Genomic DNA, 8707 nt, shown 5'->3' with positions numbered 1-8707 from the left:
TGGCAGATGTCCTTAGTGTCAGGACTTAGTCGTGAGGCCAACGCATCTATGTGGTAGCTTGAGAGGGGTTGAGCGGAATCGAGAGACGCAACGCAAGACAAGGGTTTAGACAGCTTCGGGCCCCGGGAAACATCATCAGCTAACAACCCTACGTGCTGTTTGAGTCTATGTCTCATTATGATCATGAGGAAGTCGCCGTAAACCGGCTCTTCCAGTTAACCCTAACCCTTTAAGATTGTTTCTTCCTCCTTGTCCCTCTTTGGGGAGCCCTGCCCCTCCTTATATATGTTGAAGGGGCGGGTTACATGTAGAGTCCAACTCGGACTTAAGACTTAACTATTATAACTTCTCTTCTTGGGCTTCTTAACATCTTGGGCTTCATAACGTATCGGGCTTCATAACATCTCGGGCTTCATAACTCCTGGCAACCCAGTTACCACTGCCTTCCCGGGAGTTAACTGGTGCCAGTTTAAGATGGTCTGTCGGGAGTTAACTGGTGCCGGTTTAAGAATGTCTGCTGAGTTATCATCTGACTTAACTCCTGTCTTAACTGTCAGCCGGTTTAACAACCGGCCGGTTTACCGTCTGGGTTAGCTGCCTGTTTTACCTGTCTGTCTTAACTGTCAGCCGGTTTAACAACCTGCCGGTTTACCGTCTGACTTAACACCAATCGGTTTACCACCTGCCTTAACACCTGCCGGGTTACCACCTGCTTTAACACCTGCCGGTTTACTAAGTCCCGGTCGGGTTATAACTCCGGACGAATCATACCGCGAGGTATATCCCCGACATTAGCCCCCAGTTTAATTTGGATTTATCCATGTTAAACTGATCCTAATCATCCTTAAGTCTTTGTCACTTCCTTCTTCTGTAAAATCCGAGTCAATGGGCCAGCTTCATAATCAATTTGCTGACATTGGTTTGTCACAGAGAAATATTGCAAAGAATAACTCCTTTGACTTTAGCTCCCTATGCTAAAAAATATTGGCCTTTGAAATACTCATCTGATCTTCAGCCGGTTTAAGAATGTAGAACCTTGCCGGTTTAAGAATGTAGAACCTTGCCGGTTTAAGAATGTAGAACCTTACCGGTTTATCATTGCCAGTTTACAAATATCGATGGCACCGGGTCATAATTGTAGTTAACATCAAGCTTAAAAATGTACCTCTTATATGCCTATCACTTGTAGCCCCCAAGTCTTAAGAAGGTAGCATAGCAACAACTTAAGAGTTGCTTCAATATGAATGTCACAAGCTTGAAGAAATCCAGGTTGTTCATCTCAATCACCAGTCAGAACTGAGTATTCCACATATGTAGCCCCCAAGTGCCAGGTTGTCATGCTTGCAGCAACCTGGGACGTGAAATTGCCTTATGCTCATAAAAACTTCAACCAGTGTAGCCCCCAAGGGCCGGGTTATTATGCAATAATTAGCAAGGACTTTATAAATATGATCATGTAAACTTGAGCAGCAATGTGTATCCCCCAAGGGCCGGCTCAGTAAGATAATATTGAGCTGGGACTTTATATATACTTCATTGAGAATAACATTATATGATGTAACCCCCATCATGAGGCTTGAACCCATGTCCACAAGGTTGAGAGTGTTGTGCTTTACCAACTGACCAGTGGATCCTTCAATAATAGATGAAAATTTGTGTACCTTGAATTGTTGATAGGAGCAATTGGTAGCCCCCAAGGGCCGGCTCATTACGATGTGATGAGTCGGGTCTTCAATAAGTGAGCAAATAATGACTTTGCATTAGCCCCCAAGTGCCATGGTGCATGCTTGCAGCGACATGAGACTTGTGTATTTGATGTAATCCCAACTTGAATAATGTAGCCCCCAAGTGCCGGGACGTAAGCCTGTAGCGACTCGAGACTAATCCTTCCATTGTATAATAAATTATATCCATTGCGCTGAAGCGACTTTGAAAACCTCAATCATAATATTTGTTATTGATAACCATAATAAAAATCCAGCCGTGTTGGCTATTAAAGATTTAAATAATATAATCTTGTTTGAAAACCGATTTCTGCCATATAAACCGGTATAACCGTGCCCATATGATACATGCTATGATGGTGTAATGATAATGCAATGTATGACTTAATATATGATGATGTATGTGTATGATCAAGAGGGTTTAAGCTATGGTTCGAATACGACCAGAGCCCCCAAGTAGTCATAATTGTGGCATTGCGCCGATCAAAAGGTGTAGCTATGGTTCGAATACGACCAAGCCCCCAAGTGATTTCCCTAGTGCCCTTATGCCTATCAAGAGGTGCAACTATGGTTCGAACCCATAGCCCCCAAGTTATTTCCCTGGTGTCCTTATGCCTATCAAGAAGTGTAGCTATGGTTCGGATACGACCAAGCCCCCAAGTGATTTCCCTGGTGCCCTTATGCTTATCAAGAGGGTATAAGCTATGGTTCGGATACGACCAGAGCCCCCAAGTGATTTCCCTGGTGGCCTTAAGCCTATCACGAGGTGTGACTATGGTTCGAACATAGCCCCCAAGTGATATTGTGAGCTGTGCTCAAGGGATACCTATGTTTGAGCTATGATGTGCAGCAGACTCTCTTTGGCCCCTTATGATAATATTGACTTGATAGCCGGATCAAGAGGTGTAGCTATGGTTCGAATACGATCAAGCCCCCAAATGATACTGTGAGCTGTGCTCAAGGGGTACCTATGTTTGAGCTGTGTTGTGCAACAGACTCTCTTTGGACCCTTTAATATTTTCTGAGGACTCGAACTTGCGAGAGATTTTTTAAACCGGAAATTCTTAGACCGGATATTGAGAACTTCAAAGCTTTGTGGGAGATAGCTTTCCCTTGAACTGGATTTTAAACCGAAATCTTTCTTTTTAAACTGGAAATTGTCTGATGGCCTTTAAATTTGCACCAACATGGCGATTTAGGGTCCTGTATTAAGTAACTTTTGCAACCCGGAGTAATCGCTCTTGTAAAGAAAGCAATATATAATATAAAAATATACTGGATTTCACCTGATATGTTAGGCCAGTTAATACACACCGCGGGGTTGATGATCACCATGGTGAAGCTGAAATCAATCATGGATGAGTCGACCGCAGGAGTGAAAAAATGAGCCGGCCGTGGCATTTTAAGCGAGCGCGGACGGGCGAGTCAATCACCGGCACGGTAAGCCATGCCAATGGCAAGTCAACCGCGGGCGTAGTCCCGCCGAGTTGATGTAGATTGAGCTGTACGGGCGGCGTCTTGCACACACCCGTTCAACAATAAGTGGGCACGAACACCGGTGCATGATGATGCCAACGCACACTTCATAGATATAGCATAGCACCACTTTTATAATGAATCCTTGTCCTGCACATAAAAATATACAGACCAACATAATTGTTCTTTGATAAAACAATATGTACTAAAAGTAGATAGAAACAATAGCACCTGATTATATTTTGTATGAACCGGATGCTGCTGAAAGTAGATAAATACGTCTTCTCTGACTGTTCCATGCAATAGTGATGTTTTGGCTTTTGACAGAAGAATTGATCTTCCAACATGTCTCCTTTTGTTCCCTTGGAAGTTGTGCTATGTTGAGAGGAGCAGTAATACTGGTTCCCTTGTTTTTAAGTGCCTAAGATTATATAGTTGCTTTCGGCCTACAAGTAGCACCTGACCATCGAACCTTTCGCGTGAACAGCGGCAGAATTGACTCATGGACCTTGCTTCCGCCCCACTGTTGCTTTTGTCCTCACATGCATGTATAGCAGATATTTCTTTATTTTCGTCATCATCAAGACATCCATGTAAACCAGTCTCTCCAGCTGATAACAAAAAAGGCCCCTACATTACTTAAGTAGGTTTGCACGGGCGGCGACTCAAGCTTTGACAGTCCAAGCGACTCGCAAGCTCCAGAAAACAAACATACGGCTTGAAGTGGCGACGAGTGACTTGGCACAAGGCCGCGGCGGCTTGAGGTTACGACGGAGGAAACGGGCGGTTTGACACTGACGGTGGGGGTGGCGTTTTGTAACCAGGTACAGCGACCCGGTACGCCGCAAACTCGTGCAGTGAGGCCGGTTCAGAGCGAGGTCGTTGACTCGGGGTAGCGGCTTGGAGTCGAGGCAATTGAGCTCGATGGAGGCGAGCCAAAGACGGCGGCTTACAGCGGCGGTTGAAATGGGCAGTGTGACTGTTGCAGGGCTACTGGAGAAAATGGCGTGAGCCCGCCGGTCGATTTGTCGCAAGGGCGGCTCGGGGCGACTCACGGGGGTAGGGAGGTCGCACCAGAAGCGGAGATGCAGCGGCGGCCCAGCCACGGCTAAGGTGGAGAGCATCCGGCGGCTCTGGGTTGGTCGGCGGATCGTAGGCGAAAATGACGACTCGCGCATGGCGGCTCAGCAGTGGAGGCCGGCGACTTGAGGTCGTGGCGGAGACCAGTGATAAAGCAAAAGTGAGTCGGCGCCGGCTTGCAAGAAGGGCCGGTTCACGACCACTGCACACTTGAAGGCAAGTTGATGAAGCGGACTGACGAGGTAGCTTGTAAATACTGGCGTTCATCAAGTCCAGTGCACTAAACCGGAGGCCGGAACCAGTAGACGGCCGGGTCGCACGGCGTTGGTGGCACGAGCCTGCAAGCCGCCACACCGGTTGCAGTGGTGACCAGAGACGGCCCGGATGGTTGCGACATGTCAGACCGGCCGGGCGATTTGAATGCGAGGTCATGACGACGCCGGCGAGTCGGTGACCGAGGAAACAGTTTGGGGCTGCGGGGAAGAGCCGGAGAGGTTACACGGCGATGCAGCAGACCCGGCCCGAAGCGACGCTGTACAGATGGCAGCTCAAACGGCAAGGGGACCGCCACGCAGGTTTGAGGCCGTACGCGGGCGCGCGGCGACTCGGCAACAACGCACGGACATCGAGTATACATGGCCGTACGCGGAGGCGATTCATGGCTCGGGTCGGCCTAAGGCATAGCCGCAGAGGACGCCTCAGAGGCAAGGCGAGGCGACCGTGGTGACTTGATGGGGCGAGGGGCGCAGGCGGAGGCGAACCCCGGCGTAGGAGCAAACCGGGCCCAAGGCAAGGCATGCCCGATTCGGAACGACTTGAGGGCGGGTTCTAGCACCCGGCGGCGACTCTCGCCGGAGTAAGGCCGTGGCCATGACGGCCGGATGATGGGCGCGAACGGCCCGGGGTGGGTCAAGGCACGAGTTCGTGCTCACAGAGGCGGCGGCTCAGTGCGAGGCCGCGACAAAGGTGTCTGAATCGAGCCTGCGGGTGACTCACCATCGACTTGGCGAAAATGGCTTGAGGCTGGGTGCCCGTGGCAGAGACGAACTGGGGCGGTTTGACTCCGAGTCCATGCCCATACCCTCCAGATCGTGGCTTCTCCTTTTTTTATAAATCTCTTCCTAGAATCCACGCAAGTATTGCGGTTGCACATGGGATCTTCATGTGGGTGGGCATCCATCAGGCGCCATGGATATTTAATTTGTACGCGTGTGACCCCGACCAGCACTAAGGACACTTGATTCATCATACACATTTGCTAGGTTGATCGATTCGGGAGACCACGCGAGGCCATAAACCGCCGCCGTGCGTGACACGTGATTGCTGTCTTCAATCAACTCGAATTCGGTTTGTACTTGAAGTAGCCACGGCAACTTGCAGATTACCATAAAGTGGCGGTTTATCTTGGCGAAACTGATCCTTTGCCGGTCTTCAGCGGATCGGTGGTGCGGACCGCGCACCTCCAAAAACATCTCCTGCCAGCTTTCGACCGACCGTAGGACATGACGATGCACAGATGCAACCCTAAATCTTTCTCAATCTTAATCTTGTATATACTGCTGCGGAAACCTTCTTTAATCTTTGACTGATGAAACTCATAGATGATGTGAATTCTTCTGCATCTGTTCTTTGTCATCAGACCAATTACGATCTTCTTGAACCCTGGAAAAGATCCCTCCAAGAACTTAACACCACCGTGCGCGAGCCCCACGATGGGCGCCAACTGTTGTGGAATTGTCACGGCGGATGTCCTTAGTGTCAGGACTTAGTCGCGAGGCAAACGCATCTATGTGGTAGCTTGAGAGGGGTTGAGCGGAATCGAGAGACGCAACGCAAGACAAGGGTTTAGACAGCTTCGGTCCCCGGAAAACATCATCAACTAACAACCCTACGTGCTGTTTGAGGCTATGTTTCATTATGATCATGAGGGAGTCACCGTAAACCGGCTCTCCCAGTTAACCCTAACCCTTTAAGATTGTTTCTTCCTCCTTGTCCCTCTTTGGGGAGCCCCGCCCCTCCTTATATATGTTGAAGGGGCGGGTTACATGTAGAGTCCAACTTGGACTTAAGACTTAACTATTATAACTTCTCTTCTTGGGCTTCTTAACACTTGGGCTTCATAACGTCTCGGGCTTCATAACATCTCGGGCTTCATAACTCCTGGCAACCCAGTTACCACTACCTACCCGAGAGTTAACTGGTGCCGGTTTAAGATGGTCTGCTGGGAGTTAACTGGTGCCGGTTTAAGAATGTCTGCTGAGTTATCATCTGACTTAACTCATGTCTTAACTGTCAGCCGGTTTAACAACCGGCCGGTTTACCGTCTGGGTTAACTGCCTGTTTTACGTGTCTGTCTTAACTGTCAGCCGGTTTAACAACCTACCAGTTTACCTTCTGACTTAACACCAATCAGTTTACCACCTGCCTTAACACCTGCCGGTTTACCACCTGCTTTAACACCTGCCAGTTTACTAAGTCCCAGCCGGGTTATAACTCCGGCCGGATCATACAGCGGGGTATATCCCCGACAATGGGGATGACCTTGGGATGCTCCACATCACCGCCTCCGATATGTAGACGAGGAAGAATGGGGTTTCGCCGGTGGGTTTAGTCACGTTGGTGCGAATGGACCACAACACAGAGTGAAGCTCATCGAGCCAACCCCTGCCGTAGGACTCGAGTTTCTTCTTGAAGCTCCTCGCCTTGAGGCCCCTCAGGACCTCTGCGTTGGCACGTTTGGCTTGGGCGTAATTCCGTGGATGCGCCACTGAAGCGTAGCATATTTGCGTTCCAAGGTTAGCACACCATGTTTCGAAGAGGTTGCTTGTGAACTGAAAGCCATTGTCAGTGATGATACAGTTGGGGACCCCGAAGCAGCTCACGAGGCCCTTGATGAACTTGATGGCTGAGCCAGCTATGATGGTGTGCATGGGCTCCACCTCCGCCCATTTGGTGAACATGTCGATGGCGACATGGAGGTATAGGTAGCCCTTCGCTGCCCAGGGAAATGGTCCCAGGATATCCAGCCCCCAGACCGCGAACGGCCATGAGAGCGGGATTGTCTGGAGGCCCTGGGAGGGCTGGTGGATCTGTTTGGCATGGAACTGGCAGACCTCATAGGATCGCACCAACTCGGTGGCATGTTGGGCTTCGTGGGCCAGTAGAATCCGTTGTGGAATGCCTTGCCCACGAGGGTGCGCGATGAAGAAGTGTGCCCGCAGTCCCCGCCGTGGATGTCAGCCAGTAGCTCGCGCCCCTGCTCCTTCGGTAGAGCTCGCCGTCCTACAAGCAGTAAGCGGCGGCCTGATGATAGAAGCGTGGGTCCCGATCTTTTGATGAGATGATAACTATCGATTTGGTGGAGTCAACTTTGATGTGATAGAGGCAAAGGTGTCCCGTCTTTCGATGAGAAGGTGATTATCGTTTCAGTGGAGTAGACTTTTTTTTGAAAGAAAACATGCACTTTATTAATTGGAAATAATGGTTACATCGTCTATAAGAAGAGGTAGAATATTCTCCATAGGCTCCTCAAACCAATCTCTAGTTACAGAAACTTTCGCTAGCCTAGCAAGTTCATGAGCAAGCTTATTAGCTACCCTATTAGGCCTTGTTCGGTTAATCCTCTCCCCAAGAGGATTGACGGGGATTGGCAAGGATTGGGACATATTTTGACTTACAAGTGGTTTAAATCCCCCTCAAACCTCTTCAATCCACTCGGGTTAACACTCAACCTAACAAGGCATTACAATGTTAAAATCTAGTCCACGGAAAACCACATGCCATGAAGTAGCAATCCTCGAAGACTGCCGCCGCAACTCCCACCGATTGTCCTCCATTTTTCATTGTGTAAATGACTTCCATATTATCAGAGTTAATAATAAGATGATTGCACCCCGCCTTTTGTGCAAGAATTAAACCAAACCTAAGAGCCATCACTTCTGCTGTTAGTACATCAGCACACCAATCAATCTTCCAATTTCCGCCAACAATGAATTTTCCTTTGTACAACACCTGCCGTGCCCCTGAGCAGATCATGGTCAAAAGAAGCATCAACATTTAGTTTAACAAAACCCATAGGAGGTTGGCTCCATCCTTATTTTCTACTAGTCGCACTAGGGGAGTGGGCATTCACATAGTTTGTCGTTATAGACCGAACCCCCATCTAAATCTGGTTCACATCTTGAGACTTCCCTTCATGAACCAACATGCGTCTCTCCCACCATAAATACCAAGCAGTTATTGGTGGAGTAGACTTTGATGACCTGACTACGAACATGCGAGGACGTTGCGCCTTACCAATCACTAAACCAACTCCGAGAGGTTATTGATCACGTCGGAGCATGATCAACCTGACCATGAGGGTCTATTTCCTGCAAGCAAACGAAGAACAAGCAAGAAATTGAGATTGCAATCTGGATATTGCGAAT

Source organism: Triticum dicoccoides, chromosome 3A, assembly GCF_002162155.2.
Source record: "Triticum dicoccoides isolate Atlit2015 ecotype Zavitan chromosome 3A, WEW_v2.0, whole genome shotgun sequence".
Classification (NCBI taxonomy): domain Eukaryota; kingdom Viridiplantae; phylum Streptophyta; class Magnoliopsida; order Poales; family Poaceae; genus Triticum; species Triticum dicoccoides.
The sequence above is the reverse complement of the archived record's forward strand: the minus strand, read 5'-3'. Positions refer to the sequence as shown.